Below are 25,724 nucleotides of genomic sequence, written 5' to 3'. Positions count from 1 at the left end.
AATTCATAAATTTTTCGCTTTCAAAAACATCAATACTGACAAACTTTGGATATCATGACTACTAAATTGTTTACAATTGCGTATGAAATAGCGTGAAGAAGTTATTGCCATAGATCTACATAAGGAGTGCATGTTTTGAAATAACGAAAATAACTTTTTTTTATTTTTAATTCTTTGTTAATTGTATAAAATAATTTTATAATATTTAATTTTTATCTATTTCTGTTTAATTCCTTTTGTATTTTCCTTACTGTGTTTATGTTTGTTTTACTTACTATTTTCTTTTCTGACTTTGTGTGTATTGTTACCAAATTAACTGTTTTTACATTTAATAGTATCGTGAAAATAACTTTACAAATTGTAATGTGTGTGTTACTATTATTTTGCACTTAAGTGTTACTAAAAAACCAAAATATCGTGAAAAACATTTGTGGCGTAACTACCACTACAATTATTAAATTCCAATTCACTAGTATAATGTTAACTCGCTTTTATCTCGGAGTACATTTGAGGATGAAGGTTGACATGGTCAGCAATTCTCTACATACATATTTATATTGTTTCATGACAAATGGAACTGTCCTTGAAATTTGATTATACAAAGTACGATCTGCGATGCGTCATAACACCACATTTGATGTAAAGTGGGAGCACCAAAAGGCACGATTATTTCTACCGAAGCGGTTTGGTAATGATTTCGATTAATTTAATTATTAAATATAGTTTTGTAACATCTGATGAAATTTAATAAAGGTTTGGTAAGTTGGTAATTTTATCAGGATTTCTTAGAGCTTTGTATAAAAACCATTTATTTGGTTAAATTTACCTTTCAGTTTTACATTTTTTACTATCTGCGAGGTACTAAAAACAATAATTTTGAAAACCATAATTTACGGTAAAATCATTACAATATGAAGGGGATAATTACCAAATGACTAGTTTATGAGTCCCATATATTTTTTTATTACCAGAAGTATGGGTTTTGTTACCGGAATTGCATTATCAAACAGTTCGGTAATTTCACTCGAATTTTTTTCTCCGTGTGGGTCCATAAAAAATCTGATTACAATAAAAAATCGTGGGTCTATAAAAAATCTGACCATATTCTCAAAAACTAGCACCTTCTGTTAATTACCTTTTTAGGTCTCTAGAAGTTTTAAATATCTTTAACCAAAAACTTTTACTTCAAAGTAAGACACCAGTATTTTTAGCAGATTAGTTTTTCGCCAACAAATATCAGACGTTTTGAAAGCTGGAAATTGTGCAACTCACAGAAAGATGGTAAAATATATTAAACAAAAATGACGAAATATATAAGTCAATAAAATATCGTTTTCTATTTTTACTAACTTCATAAATCGTTTTCTAATTATACTAAAAGAATAAAATTATTTTCTGAATTAAGCATTGTTTTCTTTAATTGGTTTTGTATCCTTTATTATTAGAATTCCTTATCGAAAAAAATTCATTTTTATTATTTTTATTTTTCAATTTAATAACACTGATTATATTAAAAATAAAACTTATATTTTTTGTTCCCTTTTGAAATAAACATTTCAATTAATCAGTAACGCTATGATCTTTTCACCACTGTACTTCATAAAAAAAAGTTGTTACATTTAATATAAAATAGAGAGTGATTTATCTCTTTCGAAAATTTCTATACGAGTATTTTGTTTTTCAAAATTTTGTTTCTTCTTCACTTGTTTTGAACCTTTCCTTTTTATGTTTGTTTGGTAGATATCACCGTCAAATGTCGAAACTTTTACGACAGGTTTGCGAACTTTTATTTAGTTATCCATTTCTTCAAGTTTTTGAAAATAGTTTTTCTTCTCTCTTTTCTTTTTCCGTGACTGTGAAAACTAAGAGACTTAAATTGCATTATGTCAATTGAAGAGCATTATTGTAATTAATGACACATTCAGTAAATTTCTTTTGTGGAAAATATAGTTACTCACATTATGGGAGACTACTTGTCTGCCATCGATTTTTAGTTAAAAATAGCTTCACAATAGACTTGATTAAATTTCGTTATAGGTGAGATTTGTATGAAAACAAAATAGTTTCTTGAAACATGTCCAGTTACTTGAGCTGTTTCGAAAATCAAGTTTTTATTTGTTTTAACATTTGATTTATTTTTCTTTATACATTTTCAATTTTTCAGATAAAAATATAAACTTTTGATTTGGGTAAAAGCCAAACATAACAAACTGATAAAATTCTTATTGATATGTAATGATATTATTTTGTAATTTATGGGGTACAGGGAGAAAAAAAATTTCTGGTAAAATATAGTACTGTTTAACAATGTCATTTCTAGTAATAAGAGCCATACTTTAAGTTAATACAAGCAAAATATACGGTACTTTAACCATTCATTCGATAATTTTTGCATTCATATAATAACGGTTTACAGGAAATTCCGGTTTTTAAAATAATATCCTTATTACCAGAAATTTAATAATAAATACAAAACTGGATAGTAAATTTAATCGAATAAATGGTTTTTATACCATTTTCTAAGTTATCGCGATAAAATTACCAAATTATGCTGCATTCACCTAAATTTATCACACATTACAAACCATATTTTATTGCTAATTTTACCAAATTCATTTCCAAAGTATTTTTGCAAAAATAACCGAGCCTTTTGGTGTAAAGCCAGAAACACGGTAACTTTACCATATTGTGGTTATTTTGTTCACGCTCTCTTTCTCATTGTATGACCTATGAATAAATTATGTTGAATTTTACTCCTTAGTTTAAGATATCAGTCAATTTTTTAAAAACAAATATTGATTTCAATCTTCGTGTTTGTTCATTCGAAAAACTTTTTTTAAAAATTATTTAATTTCAGATTTCAAAAAACAATTTTACTATTTAATTTAAAAATTAGAATTTTAAAAAATTACTCTTTTTTATGACATTTTATCAGATTTAATATTTATCAAGTAAACTAAAACTTTTTTTTTTGCATTTATGGAAATTCTAAACATAAAATTAAATAGCCTTTATATAAAATTTTCTTTGCATATTTTAGTAATTCTAGTCAATTTTCTAAATTAGCTCTCCCTGGTTTGTCAATTAAAATTTGAATATACAGAAAAATTAATTTGCTATTAAAATAAGACGAAGCATTAAAAGGTTCAACTAAAATTGTTTATTCATGAGAAGTAACAGGAAAACGTCAGTTATAATTCTATACATTAAAAATTAATTATCTAAAAATAGTCTCAGTAAGGTAATAAGAATATTTCCTAGAAATCCATACATTTTCATGACGTTAACGTTTTGTTAAAAATAACGTTAAAATATAGTTTCATAACATGAGAGAAAATTTGGTAAGTTCATCATGATACGTTAGAGCATATAATAAAACCATTTACTCGGTTAAGTTAAATTGTCCCTGTTTTTTTTTTTTTTTTGTTACTAGATTTGCGGAAATAAGAACTAAAATTTTGAAACCCAGAATTTCCTTTAAGCCATTACTACATGTAACGAAAAGTTACCAAATGAATAGCTTAAATTAATTTCGGTTTTTAAAACTATAATTATGTTTTTATTTACCAATAATGCCATTACTTTACAGATAATCATTTTAACCACATTTTTTTTCGTTTGGTACAAAATAGTTTCATTATTTCCTATAGTAGTTAATTAGTAGCTTTAAAGCTTAAACATACAAGCCAACTTGCTTGATAATTGTAAATCAACAATGATATATAGCATTATAGGATATATAGTATGATAGGTAGCATATATAGGATGATAGTATTGTAAAAATATAAGGGAACAGAATAGGATTCAGAACAAAATATACATTCTGCATAAAGCGTGTCATTTTACATTTAAAAATGCTGTTATTGTCACCGATATGTGCAGAACTTTTTTTTTACATCTGGTCATTAAATAAAGTATTTTGATGGTGAAACATGTTCTACAAACAGATTGCTACAATTGTTTTATTTTCTAAAACAAATGTTCTTAAGTTCAGTAGAAAGTCGCTTCCCCTCAGACAGAATTTTCATTTTAAAATTATGGTAAAATAACCATCAGCATTTTTTCATCCAACTAACCGTAAATCTTACGGTACAGAACATTTTTTTAATTTCACAGCTTTGAAACCGTTAACAACTAGTATGGTTAAAAAACAGCGAAAGCAAAACTGTACAGGTTTTTAACCGTTTACAATTAGCATGGTTTCAGGACCGCAAAAAAGAATTTTACTGGACATTGTATAGTATTAAAACAGCGCAAGGTCACAAATTGGGTAACTTTTCATTGCTTGAAGGGAATGAAGGAAATATTGTGGTGTCAATGCTAAATACCGAACTTTAAGGAACATCCAATTAACCGTAAATCTTACGGTACAGAACATTTTTTTAATTTCACAGCTTTGAAACCGTTAACAACTAGTATGGTTAAAAAACAGCGAAAGCAAAACTGTACAGGTTTTTAACCGTTTACAATTAGCATGGTTTCAGGACCGCAAAAAAGAATTTTACTGGACATTGTATAGTATTAAAACAGCGCAAGGTCACAAATTGGGTAACTTTTCATTGCTTGAAGGGAATGAAGGAAATATTGTGGTGTCAATGCTAAATACCGAACTTTAAGGAACTAAATGGTTTCATTATATGGGTCTAGTTGGTGCTATAAAATTCCGATTGCTTAACCGTATTAGGCTAAAGCAATTTAAGAATGATTCTTTTCATAGTTAACAGTTTGATCATCTTTTATGAATATTTGACTGTTTTGTTCCAATATGGTTAAAAACAATTAAATAAATTGTTATTTAGCCATTTTTTTCAGAAATTTATAACAGTGGCCATATATCTAATCCCCATATCTGTTCTCATATTCCCCATTTATAAAATGATTTTAAATCTTTTTGACTGTAGTGATAAGTGACAGTAGTCTTACTCCTAATAAGGAGATTTTCCTTCTTTACACTAAGTTGAAGTCATCGTCATTATTAATAAATATTTTTCTGCAATAGGAGAGTTAAAAATGAGTACGCATAACAAGGGATCACATGAAAGTTATGACAAACTTTTAGGAAAAATAGGATACAGCATCAGGATTAAAACTACATAGAGACCCATGCTCGGAAATGGCGTCATACGCACTAAGGGGCGCTTCTCTATTATGAACTGTTTCTACTTGCGCTTCTGAACAGGTAATAATAGCGGAATCATTCCAACGACATTTCCGGGTATGGATTCCTTGGCAATTTTGGTCCTTATGATCTGCCCTAACTCCCTAGAAGTTTGTTGCAATATTAACACAACTCCCTGTTATGTATAACTTTTTATACTTGTACATTTCGACAAAATGTCATTTTTAAAAAAATATCTATAGCTTTAGGACCAAAACAAATTTAAGATTTGAAATCCCCACAGCCGAAGCAGCAAGATAAATTTTTTGTATAAATATACAGCAAAAAAAAATTTCCCCAATATTATTTTGCAATTTGGTACTTTTAACTACAAATTGTTCTATCACTATTGTTCTATCACTATTGTTCTATCACTACAAACTGTTCTATCACTCCAAATTATTATTTTCAATGATGTAAATCCGTTTTTTAATCTTGATCTAAATAAAATGCATGCATACTTGCTAGAGGGTAATTTGATGTATCATTAATTTGTCAATTAAATAGTGGTTAAGAATTTAAAACAAAAATTTAGTTTTAACTTTAGTTAAATAAATATTAAAATGTCATATAAAGAACAAATTTTTCTATTCTATAAGCAAACAATGAAGGTGAAATCTCCATAAGTATGAAAGTAAAGCACATGAGACCAAACATTTGCTTCCCATTACTTTTGTACGTGTGCTATTTTTAGATTTTTCTAAGGATATTTCTTTTCAATGTATCTGACATTTTCCACTTTTATTTCAAAATATAAAATAAAGGATCCGAAATGGAAAAATACTCCATCGAGAGATGATTCGATACAATGATAAATAGAATTTATTACGACATTAAAGTAATAACCTGTCGCTGGCACTTTATTTTGAGTATGAAGAAACTCATTCCATTTGAAAAGTATCAATTTTAACCGGTTAAATTGCGATAGTTGTATTTTTAACTTCTGGAGATGGTGTAATGTTTTCAACTTCATTTTATCCTTAGTTTCAAATATTTCAGCTGCATAGACTAACCATTAACTGATTAAAGCATCGATACAAGTTGAATTTAAGATGTTTTTATCCGGAGAAATTTTGCTTTATGAGGGTTATAATATAAAATATATTTTTAAAGACTAAACGCATTAGAATGTACTTAAGTTTCTTTAATATCATGTTTCGTTGACAAAATATGTTTCCATGCTGTGTTCTCTGTCACGATTTAGTTTAAAGAGGATTTTCTAAACTATAAAAACCTAAATGTATCTGCCAAAATCAGCTTACATTTTGTTTTAGTTTCATACCTGCTCACTTTTGTACCTAAGATTAATTTTCTCAAGGGATGTTAACCCTAAGGGAAATTTGAAAATACTGGAACTTCAGTGGAAAGTAGCAGACATTTCTATTTCATATGACAATTTAAGAAAATTATGCGCGTAATTTACACGTGATGTTGTTAAATTCGCTCTCAAGGCGAGGGACAATTTTTTTCGGGACCTGGGACTGCTTAGGGGCCCCGACGAAAAATTCCTTTCAAAAGATAGACCGCCTATTAGTTGGTTTCTTTAAAAGAAAATTATAAAGAATTTCTCTATATCTATATAAAAACTGAAGTTTCGTATAAAGGGTCTTCAAAAATTCTACAAAATATGAAAATAAGGCTTTCTGTGCTTTAAGGAAAGGGCCCCCAGTAGATTTTGTCCTGGGACCTGTAAAGCCTTTGTTCAGCCTTGGATGAAGACATCTTCTTTCTCTCTGCAGCTTTCGTGAATACATAGGAAAAGGAAGGGGACCGAGAACAGAAGTTATCGAAATGAAACAAAGCAGGGTTACTATTGGCCTAAGTCCTTGTTGTTTGGTAGGGTATAAATCGTTAGTAAATGGTTAATAGGCTAGACAAAGTTTATTTTTATAACTGCAATGACCAATAAATATAGCTAGTTTAAATACTTAAAAATATTAGAAAGTTAAGGTAGAAGAACAAATATATCAACTTAGATACCGTGAATTAATCATAAAACAGCACAACAGTATGGTAGATCCTTCGTCTTGAATAGTGAAGTGTAATTCAAAGTTTTTGTGATAGAAAACAAAGCTAATCTTGACACAATCATGGTGCCTAGTCTCCCTGATCTCCCTTATTTGCCATACCCCATCTATGTATGACAACATGTCCAAACAAGTATGAAATGTATGCAAACCAATAAATAAACAATTAAAAAACGTCGGATCAAAGATCTAAAAGTATCTATGCTAAATATTTCTAAAAGACTTATTCATTGATGCCAATTTCGGCCCCTTTTAACTCATCCCCAGTTAGAAAGGAGAGTAAAACCTAAAAATCTTAAAATAATAACCCCTTTTTCATTACAGGTTTGGATTCTCCGGAAAAAGCTACCAAATATGACTTACGAGTTTTTACATTTTCAATCCCAGATGACATTGCAATCGCAAAAAGGAAAAATAAGTTGTTATAAAATGAAAATACCTCGAGGTATACTCGTTATATGGTAAAAATAATGAATATCATTATTTCGGGTTGATAATGAACATCATTTCGTAGATTTTTAAACCTGAAATTCTTAATTAAAAAAGGATTTTTGATAAAGATTCTAAACATACTTTATCAGGTAGTCTTTACGGAACGCTCTGTTCTAATTTTCTCTTTATGCCATTAAATACGCCCAGTTACATGAATTTCGTTGTATTATTTAGAAAATAAATAAATAATAATAAATAGAACTCACAATGCGATATTTTCAACTATCTATCGAGAATCCCATACACATTACAATAGGAGGAAGTAATTTGCATATACCGAAGCGCAACGATGAAAGCAATCGAAGAAATTTGCAGTGCCATTGATCAAAAAATTCTAACCGTAACTGTTTCCTTATAATAATTTTTTTTGAAAACAGTTTTCCAATTTAGATCAGACTGTATTCTAAAACCTTATTGAGATCTTCTAAGAAATTATTGATACATTTATGTTTTAAAATACTAAAACCAGTCAATTTTTTCTTTGTAATTTATAATGAATGTAAGAACAGCCGATATTTTAAATGGTTTCTTAGACCGTACAGTGAATCAGAGAGAGCAGTGTCATTTTATTTGACGTCACTTTTTTAACTGCAATGAATCTTCTTTTTTATTGCTGGAGTTATTTTTTACTGCTACTATCTCCTTTGAAAATCACGTAACACCATTTTTAGAAAACGTTTTTAAAAATGTTTAATTATTTCACGGTTTCCAAATTTCTAACCTAATATGACCGTAACTCCACACTGTAAAAAATTCCGTATCAAATCACTGTATTACATGCAGACACTTTGAGTGTATCATAAATAAAATCCATTTTACCGTAAAATTAACTTTTACCATAAAATAGTTTAACGTAATTTTTACTGTAATGTTAGTTTAATTTGACTGATTCAGTGATTTTGTGGTAATTATTACTGTAAAAATTTCGATATATCAGATTTTTTGTTCTGCTGCATGTTTCGGTAAAAAGAGATTTTACTGTAAAAAGTACCGTCTACCTGTTTGCCGATACTTCTACCATAATTTAATCTGGATTTTTTTTTGCAGTACAATCAGTGAATAACTAAGGGTACAGACAAGTACAGTCATCATTGTGTGTCAGTAACTAGTGGTGGAATATTTAATAAATAATAGTAAGAAACTGTAGCGGTAGCTTGATCAAACGCTTCATTCACTTAAAAAACATTTTAATTATAAATATATAGTTGACATGTTTTAAACGCTCACAAATAGGCACTCATTCTCAGGACTTGCAAGATGTTAATGAGTAAAATTTACGTCATTCAAGTCACGTTATGATGTCACGTTACGTTTCATTCACGTCTGGCAAGTCTTGAAAATGGGGGCTTGTTTTTTAGCACTTAAAACATGTTTTTCCATTTTGTTTATTTTTGAAGTGAATGAAGTTTTTAATCGAGTAATAATGGGGAAATATTTCCCCATGCCAAACTGCTCTTAATTAGAAACCATTTTAGATCCACTGATTGGACCATGACTATTTTGAGATAATTATAATTTTACATTCCAAACGAAAGCAGCTCTTTTCATATTCACGAGTAACTTCACCCGTTAATTATAAATCTAGTCAGGAGGATCGAAATAAATAACGAAAAAAAAATTTGTTTTTCCTTTTAACCTAAATAAATTACTGGTCGTTTCTCTAATATTTCTCAATAAAGATAAATTGAAACAATAATCCCATTACTGTTATAATAAGATTAAAAAAAATTACTACATTTTGTTCTTTTTATTCTTTAAAGCTCAATTTTTCCCTTACTCGGCTTAAAAATGAACCATAACTCCGTTCTAACTATCCAAGCTGCTTCAAGATGATTTCCTGTATCCATAAGGACCAAAGCTTCCGGTGATAATTCCAAACCTCATAAATAGTTCCAAACGTTTACTTAAACCATTTATATTCCAAGATTAATAAAATCCTAATCCTTCGAATCGGCGGACCGTCCTCAGTTGGCAAGGGCTTCTGCCGGTCTCTGACAACATTTCTCAGAAGGCCTAGGCTTTTAATCTAGTCTGCCTTTCTTCCAAGGTCTTAAGGGGTTCTCTGAGCTTAAGAACGCATTTTCACGTTAATTCAATGTGTATAATGAGCTTAGGAAGTTTCCCCGTTCAGAGGGTAGAGAATTGTAGAAAAGCTCTCCAGAGGTATGGAATTGGATTACCGAGTTAAAGTAGAAGCATTGGTAGGGGCGATGAGAAATAAATAAATTTTCAGAGCACCAAATGCGTCGTCACGCCGATAGGAATAATGATGCTGAGACAATAAATCTTTAGCTGATAGAATTAATTATATAGAGAAGTTTCTAGAAATCTGGATTTTGGAACGAAATAATTGATAATACCTCATCCGATTTTAATAGTTATTAGCGATAAATTTCGAAAAACCATTTTGAAACTGTGAACAATAAGAGGACAATATAAATAGCGTAATTCGATTGTTAGTATGCAATAGACACAGAAATCTGTTTGACTCTTATAATACTTTCCAAATTTAAACCAATGGTGTATAGAAAAAATAACAATGAACTAATAATTATAGGAATTAAGTAGTAACACTTAGCTATAATAAAAACAACTAATAATAGTATAACACTCTGGATAAACTATTCCACAGTTGAAGCATAATAAGGTTTTCGAAAGAATTGCATAATCCCCGACCGTAATTTATACTTTCAGTATTCTTCGAAAAAATGAAGTAAAAATTAAACTTAATAGCTGCCGCAAACGAAGAGGTAAGAGAAAAATAAAACTTCTTCAAAATCTGATGAAACATTATTGGGGTTAATTACAGTAAAGGTCACTTAAATTCATCAAAAACAGGAAAGTCGCTAATCCGGCACTTTTTAGCTGAAGAAAAATTGCAAAGACTTCGAAATTTAAAATCATACATTCAAAAATCAAGAGAATACACAAATATGAATTCATATTGCAAAAGTAAGAGGGGATTTAATTTTTGTCTTTTACATGTTCGTTTGATATCTCTGGTATCGCTGTGAATTTGTTTCTAAAATGTTTAGTACAACATATTAGAACTTTAAACAAATATGCTAATTATCTCAATGGCGCCTTTGACGGATAATTAATCAAATTAGAAACTTTGTCAAAATCAAACTGCTCCTTATTTTCTATTGTTAATTATGCGAACCAATGAATTTCATTTAAAGGTTTTTTTCATCAACATGAAACGAACTACAACTGCTATTACTTTTTCTTAAGTTAATAAAATGCATATATCTAAAACAGTAAACAATACAATTAAAACAAAAAATAAACTTTAAAAAATTGTTTCAGTTTCATGGCGCTGGTCAAAAACTAAAAGCATAATCGTAACATTAAAAAGTTAATATCACCCTTTGTATTAATTTTACACGTTTAATTTATGACTGAAATAGACTTCGAAGTTAGAGTTTTGTTATTAAAAACCTTCCTTTACTTAATATTGAGATCCAGGAGTTGAGATCCAACTAATCGAAGTCATAAATGTGTTTTTTTGCAATTTTTATAACTTTACAATTTTTGTAATTTAATATTTTATAACCGTCGTTGAACAACCGACCCAATTTGTGAGTTTACCACTACTAATGTTCAACGCCGTAGCCTTGTAATTTTGAACCCAATCCCGAAAACAAGGGAACACCTGGATCAAGTATTGGGAGAAATTTGCCTTCGTGGAGGACTTTTTGGTGGAACTATCTCGCATTTGCGTTATATGGAGAGGTACACCACGAGATCCCCCACGGTTAGCCTGACAGCAGGGGAACTCTAACCCATGATCAGTCTACCACTGAAGATATTTCACGTTAGCTCCATGGTCAGTGCAAGCTGGATGCGGAATTCGCATCTACCAGTCATCGCTGGGATACAAACCCGGTTCACTTCATTGGAAGGCGAACGCTCTATCTCCTGAGCCATCACGGCTCTGATAAATGTGTTTGTACTCATACATAATTTATGTACATTTGCGGTATTTATCAGCTGCTTTTTCTCACTTCGTATCTTTTACTTATCAAATAAAAGGAACTTTTGTTGGCTATTTCTGTTTCGAATTGTCATCCACGCAAACATCAACACCCATGACTCATGAGTGGAACTATTGCGATGCAATTTCAAAATTGTATTCCGATATTTTCCCAACTAATCTAATGTCTTCATTGGAGTCAATGTTTCTGTTACCGAAATAAAATTTAGGAATCTCTCGTATTATAGCTTTGTATAATATTCACAATATTCTTATATTCGATGTACCTATGCATATTATCGGTAGCCGGTGACCTGAATAAATCAGAGCCTGACGCTGTTCTACTTGTCGGTAAACATGGCTTCATGGTACCAATAACCGATATGTATTGATTTCATTAATGAAATTTATGAGATTTTCATTTAAAGGATAATAGTATAAAGATTTTGAATTTGAAATTCGTGATCAAAAAGGATGTTTACATTTAATTATTATTATTGCTAATTATTAACAAAAAATAATGGTACAAAAATGTCTTTGAAACAAAATTGAATAAAAATAAACGGCTTAAAATTGAAATGCCATTTGAATGAACAATAATAAGCATATTTATGTTTAAATTGCCAATGACGGTAAAATATAATTTTATAGTTGCATGCTGAATATTTGCTTCGAACGCTCTTTACTTTTGCGCTTTGGCTATTAGTTTAACGAGTCTTAAGAATATTTTGTTCTTTCTAGTGGTTTTCGTTTTTTCTAGTGGTTAGTGGTCTGCTTCAATTTTTTTTAATATTTTGTAAAAATGCTATTTCCGTGACAGCGCTTGTTTTAATCTATAACAATGGTCTTCATCAATGAAATTTCGTAACTTTGATATTGCTCCCGAACGACGTAACACGTGAAAGAGTATCCTTCGGAAATTTGCAAACTGCTGAAAAACCACAATCAAAATCAGTACGCTCTCATTCTCCAGTTATTAGCAAATATACATACAGATAGACTTTCGTTCTTATATATAGAGAGAAAAGAAGATGCTAATTGACTATTTAAAAGAATCATCAAACGTGATTCTTTTTGACGTAGCTGATAAACAAATACGAAAACATGCATCGTAAATACCTTAACATTCATTCATGCTTCATTCTATAATTAATTGCGTCATAGTCGAATAATTTGATTTATCAATCAATGATAAATTTTGAAAAAGGAACACAAACTTGTATGACACATTACACAAAAGCTAACTTGAAGCATAAATAATTAATGTTTACCTTTCATTGCACTTTACATTACACTTATTATTCTTGATAATAGCAATCAAATATACATTCGAATGTTTCTTGCATCATTCCAAAACTTTGAAATTAATTTATGGAAATAGTTACATTCATTTGCGAACTAAAATATTTGACTAGAATATTTCAGAATAATCATTTCACCGTAGCAATTAATCTCTTTCCAAACTATAGTTTATTTATTTACAAATTGATTTCGTCAGGCAAATGGAAATTCCATTTAATCTGAGAAATTAACACAAATATATTTTTCTACTTTATTTTAAAAAAATGCTTAATTGTTCATAATTTTAAATTGAAAGAAAGAAATTTGTTAATTAAATAGCACTGCTAAGCTTTTCTTTCGCTTGATGTTTTTCTTCTGCTATCTTCTATGATTCTCTCATTTTCTCATTAACATTTTTGTCTCTTTCGGAAATCAACAGATTATACCTTCCAAAAAATGGGTTTTTGACGAAACTTTTTTCGTGAGAAATCTTCCAAAAGGATAATTCGTCAAATTGCAAAAATAAATATCTTTTCTTGCTTCGTGCAAAATTTATGTTTACACAATGGGCTAGGAAATTCACAAAATTCAAAACAAAATGAGCAAATTTGAATACTGGGTCATCACCAGCATTCGATTTAGTGGTAATTTTAAACATAAATATACTTATTCCTGTTCGTTCAAACGGCATTTCTATATCAAGGCTTTTAATTTTATTCTAACTAGTGAAAATTTAATAACTTTTATTAAACTAGTGAAAATATCGAATTGAGATTACGCCGCTAGAGTCAGAAAAGACTCGTTTCATATATGATTCGCATGATCACGCATATGTGATCGAGGTCCTGAAGGGGTAAATCTAAACTACTTTTCCCATATTATTTATTATAAAAGCCAATTGTTGATGAAAGAAATGCACATTTCAAAGCAACCTAACAGAAATAACTATATTGCCTAATAGGAACAACATTAATCCCATAATCCACTGCGAGTGTTAAAGCAATTTCGTCGTACATTTGAAAGTTCGAGTTTCGTTAAATATCACGTAATTTCGTGACGGAATAATTACACAAGACTGCGAAATTGAACTTTTTGAAAAATACAAGAGGAGTTATTGTTGATGTATATTTTATTTGATGTGCTGATTTCGAAAATGATCTTCATTTTCTCCAATCACATCAGGATTTCTTATAAAATCGATATTAATGTTTTTACTAAAATCCTATTTGGAAAGGAATTCTCTCAAACAATTTTGTATGTACTATCCGGTAACTGTTCTCTTCATTCATTTTGATCTATGTAAAATTTAATCCTGTGAAAGAAAATTGATCGATTGTTTTTGAGCTGTCAGCTAATTTTTTATGGGGTAAAATAAATAAAAAATACTGTTACCAAACCGCAGAAGTCATCTCTGGTCAAGAGAAAAACAATAAGTTCCTTGTGTTCAAACTTTTTACATCAGTTTCTAGAATAAAATCCCCAACATACCAATTTAATTTGTTTTTATTGAGATAACTTACGTAAAATTGATGATTAACCAAGAATAACAAATATTGTGAATGTGTATATGAAAGTTTGAAACAAAAAAGAAAACAAGCAAAAAACAAAAGAGAAAAGTTTCTAATTAAGTATATACTCGTTTTCCTCTGAAACTTATTTTTGATGATCTTCTTTTATGCTTAATCTCAGCTTTATCTCGAGCTATCATCCAACAGTAGTCAGCGAACATGTTCTTGTCCCATCTTCCTTGATATTTACGCTCCATATCTCTGATATTTTGATGGAACCTTTCCTTGTTCTTCGCTGACTGCTCCTAAATTTTCAGCAAAAAAGTTCACATGTTAATGAAGGAAATGCATTTTTACACTCATGGAGCAGCCCAACGTTTTAAATTTGTCCAGCATTTTCATTACAATTTCCTTATAATCAGGATCCTTGTAATTACCCAGAAATTTACAGACGACATCTTTGAAAGCAACCCAATCTTCTTTTTCCGTTTCTGTCATGTTAGTCTCAAATTCTCCTTCATGAATTTTTTCGGATATCTGGACCAACAAATATTCCTTCTTTCAAGTTAGCTTGGGATAAACCTGGAAACTTTTTGCACAGGTATTTGAAACAATTGCCATCTTTAGGAACAGTCTTGACAGGCTGCTTCATTACACCTAATTTTATGTGTAGCGGAGGTAACAATACTTTTTTCGGATCAACTAAGCTGTTTCGAATAACGTTCTTGGTGCCTGGGTCAAGATTTTGTCTTTTCGGCCATTCTTTCTTGACTCAATGTTGAGTCTTGTCACGGCTGTCCCACTCACAAATGAAACATGGGTACTTTATAAATCCCCCTTGTTGACCAAGAAGCATGGAGATAACTTTCAAATCACCGCAAATGGTCCACCTGTGGTAGATATATTTTATTTTGTTCAGGACGAGAGCCAGGTTTTCGTAGCATTCTTTTAAATATACTGAGTGTCCAACTGGTACTGATGCATACTGGCTCCTATGATGAAGAAGAAAAGCTTTGAGGCTTCTATTAGATAAATCTATAAACAGCCTCCACTCATCTTTATTGTAGATGACATTAAATTTGCTCATCAATCCAAGAACATCAGAACAGTAGACCAAGTTCTCCTCTTCATCAAAGAACTTAATAAATTCCTTTTCACGATTCCTGTTCCAATAAAAAGATGTTCCTTTGGCCAATAAGTTTTTTTCTTTCAGTCTGGAGCCTAACAATTCAGCTGCCTCTTTCGAAAGGCCAAGATCTCTAGTCAGATCATTAAGCTCAACCTGAGAGGTGGGCAGAGGTAAACCTGCTAGAGATGGTTTATATTCGATACCGGAGCCTTGAACTTCTGGATGTTCCGAGTCTGAAGACTCTGAGGAGATGATTGGTAATTCAGTTGGAGGCAAAGGCACAGGCACATCAGGTCCATGAGGAACGAGGCGTATGGCCGATGGAATGCTATCAGGATAATATATTAGTCTTTCATTTTTCCGGTTATACCCACGAACATGGAAGGAACAAAAATAACAATCATCAAAGTGGTTTGGGGGCTCTCTCCACGTCATAGGAATTCCAAATCATAAAGCAGTCTTCTTTTCCTTGATGCCATAAACGTAGATCATTGAGACACTGCACATATACTTTATGAGGTGCCCAAGATTTGTCCTGATCTCCGAGTTTTACGTCAAAATATGCGAGATAAAGTTGTCTTACATAGTCTGTAATACTCCTCATGTGATTTTTAACAACACTATATTCGCCGCATGTATAACAAAAGTCATCTGGGAAATTTTCACAATGTTTTGAACTCAAAGCCATGTTTCACGAAACGCACAGAAAAAAGCAAGCTTTGAAATGACTCCCTATTACGCTTGCTAGTGTTTCTGAGATGTCAGCGGACCTAGATAAGGATTCTAGCTGCGCTATTGGTAGAGAGAGATTGTTACAGAGAGAGGGACAGTGACAGGAAGTAGTGATAGAGGGGTACTTTTGTAGATTTGACCAAAGTAGAGTGCTGGTCAGTCAAGAAGGGAAGAAATTCAAAAACTGAATTTTTTTGATGGTAAATGCTCATAAAAATTCCAGTAAAATTGAATTTTCCTAAAAAAAAGTGACGTGATGGACATTTTTCATTATTATTTTCCATTTCAGCACCAAAAAATACATTAAGTTCAGCTATCAGACCCCTTGTATTTTTTTCATCGCAGGCCTGTGTTATCAAAAATGATGAAAGTAATTACGAGGAGTACGGAATCGTCATAAGTGAAAGTTTTGTTTCTGAGAAATCATAACAGTTCTTGTTGTTTCTTTATTTAATACCGATTCCACCGTATATATTGTTTATGTGCAATCTTGGGAGTTTAAATTTCCCTCTATATTAAGCAAAACGTAAGGGACACCTTCGTTGTTCTGGATGTCTAACTTAACGTCACATTTTGTTTTGTTACGCAAAATATAAGACTTAAAATTTTGAAATTACAAAATTGTATAAAAAATATACTAGGAGTACTATGAAATTAAAAATATAATTATTAACTGTAATATAATTTTTAACTGTAACAATAATTATTAACTGTTAAACTTGTAAGAAAAAACACCATCGAGCCGATAGAGAGTTGAAATTTTATACGATAAAAAAGGTCATATTTGTTTATGAACTTAACACAGTTTTTTTTCCAAAATTCAAATTAGTTCGAAAGTTTTTGCAATTTTAAGAGCTTTTTTGGGAATTTTTTCTCACTTTTTTTTATTTACGTTACAATTTGCTTACTACACAGTATCTATAACACTTAAATTCTTAATTACAAAGGTATGTATAAAAAAGTATGAAAGTACGACGGAATAAATATTTTAAGTTTTAACAATTTGTTCGAGAATTATTAACTGTTATGGGAACTATTAATTGTTACCGATTCGTAGTCTGCTAAAATGCAACTAAAGAGTTAAAATTCGATGAGCCGAAAAAGCCTTTTTTATTATTTCATTTTATTTTATAAAGTCCTTTTTTAAACTTAAGAGAATCTATTATTCGGTGAAGCTATATATACACATAGCTACAGTGACACAATATTGATAACCAATACTGCATATTGCGTTATTAAAAAGATTATATCACTGTGACTTCTATTGTTTATGCGAAATAAAAATGTGATTATATGTGCTACTTGAAAAGTATCTTAATTTCATCTGTAGGTGGTAAATACCTTTTGTTATTTTGGCATTCCTTTTTTAACTATTAAACATCAATAATTCATTGAAATCTTATGTCATCGTGTGGAGTTCAATCAGTCATTTAATCCTTTTAACATAAATCAATTCTTCCTCATTGTTATCTTATTCCTCTATTCTAAATTTTAGTAGTACTAATCTGTTCAATGTAAACTTCATGCAATTTGACCATTGAGTTTATCAGGTTACTGCTTTTCACATTTGTTATGGACTATTATATATCTTTAATTACCGCGTTTACCTTTATTTTGATTTATTTATTTAGACTTTATTGTTGGCCTTAACTAATTCTGTATTTATTTTGAAATGTATTTTTTATTCTCTTCTAATGACTGACTATATTCAATTTTTAAAGATGATTTCGTACCATTCAATAAGCTCTATTATCACGTTATGTCATACATTATTCAAATTACTCAATTATCCAATATAATAATTTCAAATTTGTAACACATGTGTGTTTTATAATTCTTTCGTAATAAGGGAGCGTTAGGCCAAGAAATCTTCGAGAAAGCTATTGAAATACTGTTTGTAAAAGTAAGTAAAAATACTCTGAAATATTTTAATACTATTTCAAATTTTCCTTGTAGCAAAGGTTTTCAATTCTTCTGATTTAGCAATAATGATTAAAAAAGAAACTTTAATTAAACTCCATTCAAATTGAAAGTAAAATAAACTACCTTCAGAAATCAATGTCAATTTTGTTAATTGGAAGCAACTTCAACAACATATTTTACACAAATAGTATTTAGAAAGTGTTGAGCTTAAAAATAAAAATAATTCAAATGGTAAAATATTACTGAAACCAACAATTGCTTAAAATGGGAAATGCAATTTGTTCGATATATTTCCTCTTTCAATTATTCCAAACAAAACATTAAACTCGATAACTCCCAGGAGAATTTAGAAATGAGACTGTCGATAGTTTCCTTTTCTCACTTCCAAAATACAGCGTCCTATTACTTTTTAGAAAACAACAAAATTTTCAGATACTGGCGTTGCAATAAACATATCACGTGTCGGGCAATGAAGCTGAAAAAAGTTCCCAGCGACTTTATCGAACTTTCCAATCGAATCTTTTGATTTAAGGAAATCCCGGAGCACCCCTTCCCTTAACCAAAGCCATGATGCGTGGTCACAGTTTTTTGACAGAATAAAACCCCGGCCATCCTTCTTGGAGTCTTTAGCTGGTCGTGGGTAAACGAAATAAACGAATAGAACGTTTGCAGAAGGGGGGCAGGCAAAAGAGCATTTTCCCTTTTTTCCCCTTTATATTCGATAATATCAGAGTTGAGACAAAGAGAAAAATATCACATATATATAAAAAAAGAGAACTGGTAAGGAAATGAAGTGAAAAATATTGACTTTTATCTTTGTTTTTTATTTGCTTCGAGCAAAAGAAGGAAAATATTGTCTTACTTTTTTGGGCCCTCAAGGGCACATAAGAGCGAAAACGAATTTCGTGACACTTACAGAAGTTACATTATGCGATATGTCACAAACGTAAAAGAGAATAGAATCAATATATTCTTAGAAAAAGGCATTCTGGTATAAGAGCGATCATTAGAACAACATCCGGGCGCCATTTTGTTTAAAAGGAAAAATTGGAATACTGTGAAAGATTTCGTGAAAGCATAATGAGGCTTTTTCTAACGGCTCCTTTTACCTTCATGATTTATTAAGACTTTTTTTCAAAACATTTTTCATTGCAATTAACAATTTGCAAAGAATTCTAAAAGGTAAGCTAAATGTTGCTTTCGTTATCCTCTGAAGCCAGCTGAAGTTAGAAATAGAGAGCAGCACCTAATGTGCACATTAACAATTAATTATTTGTTTTTCAATTTAGTCTCGTGTCTATATAGAAAATAACTGGGGCAATTGCACTAAACCTTAAAAATATTCCTCTTGGGTACTCTGGGCAGGGGTCATTAACCTTAAAAAAAATAAGTGTAGTAAAAACCAGCCAATGGTGCAACCTCTGATTTATCAGATTATTAATAATAATAAAAGGCAATAAGTACTGATTGTTTATCGTATTTGGTGTTTGATTTGGTGAAAAAATATAAGCATCACCATTAACGGAAAAATGCTTTCATTTTCCTGTACTTTCACCATTAGTGAATAACCTATCTATATGACTTTAATCGCCGTATCGTTTATTAGAAATAGTTAAAATAATTTAAGTATTAAAAATTCACATAGTGTAAGTAAATCAATAGTAGACCACTAAAATATTTGAATTGGTAATTTTGGGAAGTTCATCCGTCATACTTTTAAAAAATTTTCACGATTCAATTATTGGAATTTACTTGTTAAGTGTTCTTTGTAGAATCCATAATGCTTTCTTTACTTAATTACTACTTGGTTAAAGAATGAATACAATTTCACCTTATATTGTACTTTTTTCTGTTATTTAAATTATTTATATTTGTCCTTCATATCACTACTTGCACTGACCTTTATGTAATCTATGAATTACAAATTTACTAAAGAATCATAAAAATGAATGTGAAATAAAATTAGTCGATTAATTTCACTTTTTGAATAGCATTAAATATCTAATAGTAGACATTGATGTAAACAAATCGATTAATAACAAAATAACAATCGTAAAACTAAATAATAAAATGCTTCTATGAATGATGTTCTCAATCTAGTGCATAAAAATTACAATATTTTCCTGATTTGAAAAAAGTCAGTTCATTGTCTTCACTAAATCACCAATTATTGTAAAACGACAATCAAAATTCCAACAACTATATAATGTAAAAAATCTTAGTGTATCCCAACAGTAACATTTATAATTACAATAAGCGAAAATACACATAAGATTCAAAAAATCTATTTTTACGACACGATATACATTAAAAATTATTAATTTTGGATGGACACATACACTAATTCTTGAAATAAAATTAGATTGCAAATCAAGCATAGCGTAGCACGAGGAGAATATTATGACAAATTTGAACTCGGCTTAACAGAATAGAATCGGATAAAAATTATACATGATAAAATTATTTAATACAGTTTACAGAGACTAAAAAATTAAAATTTAAATATCCGTATAACACAACTAAAAGCATACACACATAATTAAATAGCGAAATTTTGTTTTTGCTGATATATATAACAGCATTAGAGATATAAATAAACTCACGCCAGCTTGCAATCGATTGCATACATTCTACAGACGATATAAAAAATCGCGCCAACATTCATATTTTCTGAGGAGAAAATATTTACCGTTTGGTGTGAATGCGATCGAGCTTGGCCTAAACTTGTGTTTTAGATATAACTACATCCTTTAAATTGAATATAAAAGCTCAATTTGATGTTAATTTAAGAAAAAATTTTCCTTCACACACTTTTTTAAGTTGTTCAACATCAAATTTGGTGAGACAATAGACTGCAGCTTTTACAGTGGTCATTTAGCTAAAGGGTCTAAATTGTAACTTCACTACTCTGTGCTTAATTATAAGAAAATTTTGATCGTTTTTTTTTTACCACTACTAACAGATTTTTTTCCTCATATAACAGCCAAATGTTAAATATCTCCAATAGAAATTCAGTACCAACTAGATAAAGTGTTCAAATTTCAGCTCTGTGGACGATGACAACAGAAAGTTTTAACTAATCACTATAGAAACAATTAATTACCATTTAATTATCAATGGGAATTTGTCACCAATTGAAATTTTAACCACTTTCAAACTAGTTAAATAAATAAAACTTTAATTGCAGCTTGGCTGCTGATGACAATTTTTTCCTGATCACTGCAAACAAAATTTATCGCCATATTACCACCAATTGAAATTTTTATCAACTTCATGTGTAAACTAACATTCATATAATTAAAGAAATAAGAAAGTAAAATAAAAACAGACATTTTACAACTACATTTCTAAAGTGAATTAAAAATAAAAAACTAATTTTAATTTTTACTGACTGAAATCGGAAAAAAAGTGCATCACTTTCGTATTGAACTTTGACTACCACCGAAACTTTCACACGTTTTTCAAAAATAATATATCCACATTTTTCGAAACTAATATATTCACGTTTTTTGTATTAGATCTGAAAAAGATAAAAATGTTCTTTTCTTTTTAGTTCACCGAAAAAACGTGTTTTTTTTTATATATATATTCAATTTGTGTTTGGTACATAAAATTTTGTGATATATATTTCAAGGAATTAGAATGTTATTGCTAAAATACCGGTTAAAAATGATTTATAACTCAATAAATTATATTATAACCACAATATAAACCTTTATTACGTATCGAATAAACATTTCATAGAGCAATAATATGTGAAAATATTTTTTCGCGCATATTTTTTTCATTTACCCAAGTACAAAGTTGGCGTGTTCGAGATAGCTCTTTTCTGTTACAACCACTTCAAATGTGATGCATTACGATGAATCAGAATATCATGTATTGAAATATTTAATATAGTATATGATTCAATAAATCTTTATACAACCACAACATATTCTACTTACAAAAAGGCATTCCATTGAGTAAGGAACTCAATCCATTGATCAAAGATAAAAAGCCTAAGAGAAAAAAAAAGAATCTCTTTGCTTTCAGAACAGACTGTGCCCGAAGGAAGTATAAGAAGAGTTTTACCATCAATCAATCGAATAAAAAGTTCGGTGGAAACATTTTTTTTTACCTTCTCTATAATTCGGAAAACGCTTTACGAAGAAAAAAAGAGTTAAGAGATAGATTAAAAGCCTCGATAGGGACTCTAAAAACTACAATGCGTGAACCTTAATGTTTGAGTAAAGTTTCTCATTCCAAAGTTGTAAAGTAACGTTGAAATTCTTTTGCAAAAACTTCTGCTTTTACCGATTTCTATTTCACGCATTTCTCATTTATAATGATCTTTTTTTACTTTTTTTTTATAAAAGACATTTGCTTTTCTTCAAGTTTTACACATGTATAACAATGGATAATTCAAAAAGTTTAATGGAAAAAGTTTACTGTTAATAAAACTAACATTAAATACAGTTATTTCTGTTGCCGTTAATTATCCAGTTGACTAGAAAAGAAAGTGAGCTTCCTTTTATTTAATGATACTGTAAAAAATCTGAAATTCAAATTAAGACTTCCTTCACACTAAAATTGACTAAATAGCACTTGCTGAGTAAATAGCTAACTAGCTTTTAATCGTTACTTTTGGAAATAACTGCCATTTTTTTGAATACTTGAAATGTAGTTTGATAATTTGAAAATTTTAAATTTTGAAATTAAGTCTAATATTTTATTTTCTCACTAATATTATGTTCTAAATTTCGAAGTAATACCATAGAATACTTATAATTGCTTCAAAAAAGGAATAATAAAGAATCTGTAATGCAACTATTTTCATATTATCAAATAGATGATTGAAAAAATATTTGTTCAAGGTGGTTATAACTAAAGTTACCGTTTAATGCTTTCAAAACCAATGGAATGAGAGAAAAAGCGCCTCTCCTGCCAAGCTATTTCCGAGTATGTACGTACTAAAAAGTACGTATACGGTCTAATACGAGATATGCGAGTACCACATAGAGATCAAATCGGTACGATCTTGGGCTGCTTGGAGTCAGAAAGGCTCTTTTCTTATATGACACGTCGGCCGTGAAGGAAAAATCGCGTAACTACTTAATATTCACGTTTCATAGACCATGGAAAATATAATCTACAGTAAAATTGTTCATATTTCGACCAACAGATGGCTTTTTCGCATACGAAACAAGACGTTATGCAGTATGAAGGGGTTTAAAAAACTCATTAATCTCTTCTATAAAATCACCCTGCAACATATAAAAGAACAAAACATGAAAGTTGACTATAAACTTGTTTTATGAGAATGGCAGAAATCTTTCCAATGCACTGCAAGAATATTTCCGTTTGAAAAGCTTAAAATAACTGACAAGGGCAAAATTATGATTTTAAACAAAATTTTCGAAATTAAGTTTATTAAGAATATAGAATCCTTGCAATTTTAGCTTTCCAGAAATTTTTTAATTTTGTCTGTACTCCAATTAATTACGAAGTTATAGCAGTTTTTGTGCTAGGTGATAAGGCAGATAAATTGGTGTGGTGATTTTAAGTCTTTAAATGCTTTTATATCAAAATCAGGTTTTTCTGCACCTTTCATACCACCATAAACACGATATCTCATATTGCTTTTAAAATAATTCTCTATACAATTTTTCATGGGTGTTTATGATTATAGCACGCATGTTTTAAAATATGGACTAAGAGAAATAGTAGAATTTAATTTTTTATGCATGTTCTTTCGCAAAGACTCTGGCGGAAATTTTTAAAATCTGCTTTTTTAACTACATTGATCCCTAACTCAGTAGTATATGCACTTTCTTTTTGGATAATAGTTCAAAATATAGTTGATATTTTTTTTAATTAAATCCTGAAGGGATTTTTTTGTTTTGGACTATAGAATTTTTTTCATAGTGTTTAGCGTATATGCAAAAAAATGACATATTCTTACCATTAATAAATAGCCATTTAATAAAAAATAATTAATTAATTAATAAAAAGATAATTTACTAGTTTTATAAGTTACACATAGTAAAAAATATGAATTAGATTTTAAAATTTTATATTGACATTTTAAAAAAAAGCTGTCAGAACTAATCGGAAACCTTCAAAAAAACATGTCGAGGCAGGTTTTGAGAAAAGCTGATTAGTCAATTTTAAAAACCTAGTAAGTTAAAAGTGTATTAGGTAAAGGAAGAAAGAGATCGAAGGCAATTTTCAAATAAAATTGGATTGAAAGCAAGTATTACGCTTCATGTTGCTATAATATATCCAGAAAATCTCCGTATTATATGAACAAATGTAATGAATAAACTAAGTTTTGAGAATCCAATTTCATTCCTTTCTACTCCTTCTTTCCTTGCTAAGCAATTGAAGCTTGAACTGATTTTGTCCCTTTTTTCATTCATTTTATTTAAAAAAAATTTAATGCCTGCCTGCCTGCCTGTGCGTCTGCCTGTGGATCTGTCTGTCTGAAATATATATTTCAGTAAAGGTTTCAATCATTTAAACAAAACCTATGTTTGCCTGTTTTTTGTGTTTTACCAAACTTGAATATTTTTGCCAATTTTACGTACGCTTACTTAGTAAAAAGTGTTACATTTGTGTTTAAAACAACGAAAGTTATCTATATACATAATAATAAACGCGGCTGTGTGTGTGTCTGTCTGTAATCACAATATATCGCCCCAGAAGCCTCGCCCAGGCACGAAACTCGGCACATAATTGTGTTTTGACATAATGAAGAAGTGTTTTTTTTCTTTTTCAAAAATTTGGATTAGTTTTTAGTTATCAGTCATTTTGTAAGGAAATCTATGCTTTTTCGTCTTCAAAGAGCCATATTCAAAAAACTATTAAAAAATGCATATACTTTTCTCCCCTCTTTGTATGCTAATGCGAACCTTACAATTGAAATATTAATTTTCGACAACTTAAAATAATAATATACGAAGGAATTAATAATTCAATTGTAAGGTTCGCATTAGTTTACATTTATCAAAGTGGATAAAAGTTTAACTTTTGTATTAAAAATGTGGCAACATATTCGATACCTAAATAGAACGCTTCGCTTTGATATATTTGTCGCTGAACGCAGAGCTATACGCGATAAGCAGAGAGCTCGCCGGACTTAACTATACTCAATATTCAATTCGCGATCGCAACGAACTATAGGGGGCGTTGTTGTATGAGACTAATACCTGCGATTTCTATATGAACAGTCATTCAGTTACTCTAGAGACGTCGTTAATGTAGCACGTAGCATTGCAACGTTCCTTCTTTATTGTGGCTAATTAAATTTAAAAAGAAAAATGCTTGATATTCTTTCTTATGCAAGCGAAAACAAAATGGTATCTCTTTTTATTAGAGAAGGAATATCCAAAACACATCGGAAAAATATTTGTACATTAACAGAAAAAAATATGTATATTCTTATAAGAGTTAAAACCTAATGCCCGAGAAATAGTATTACTAAATTTAATGATATAACATGAAAGGCTCATTTAAA

This window comes from Parasteatoda tepidariorum, chromosome 7 (assembly GCF_982258835.1).
Source record: "Parasteatoda tepidariorum strain Cologne lab strain chromosome 7, Ptep-v5.0, whole genome shotgun sequence".
NCBI classification, from domain to species: Eukaryota; Metazoa; Arthropoda; class Arachnida; order Araneae; family Theridiidae; genus Parasteatoda; species Parasteatoda tepidariorum.
Note: the sequence above shows the minus strand (reverse complement) of the source record.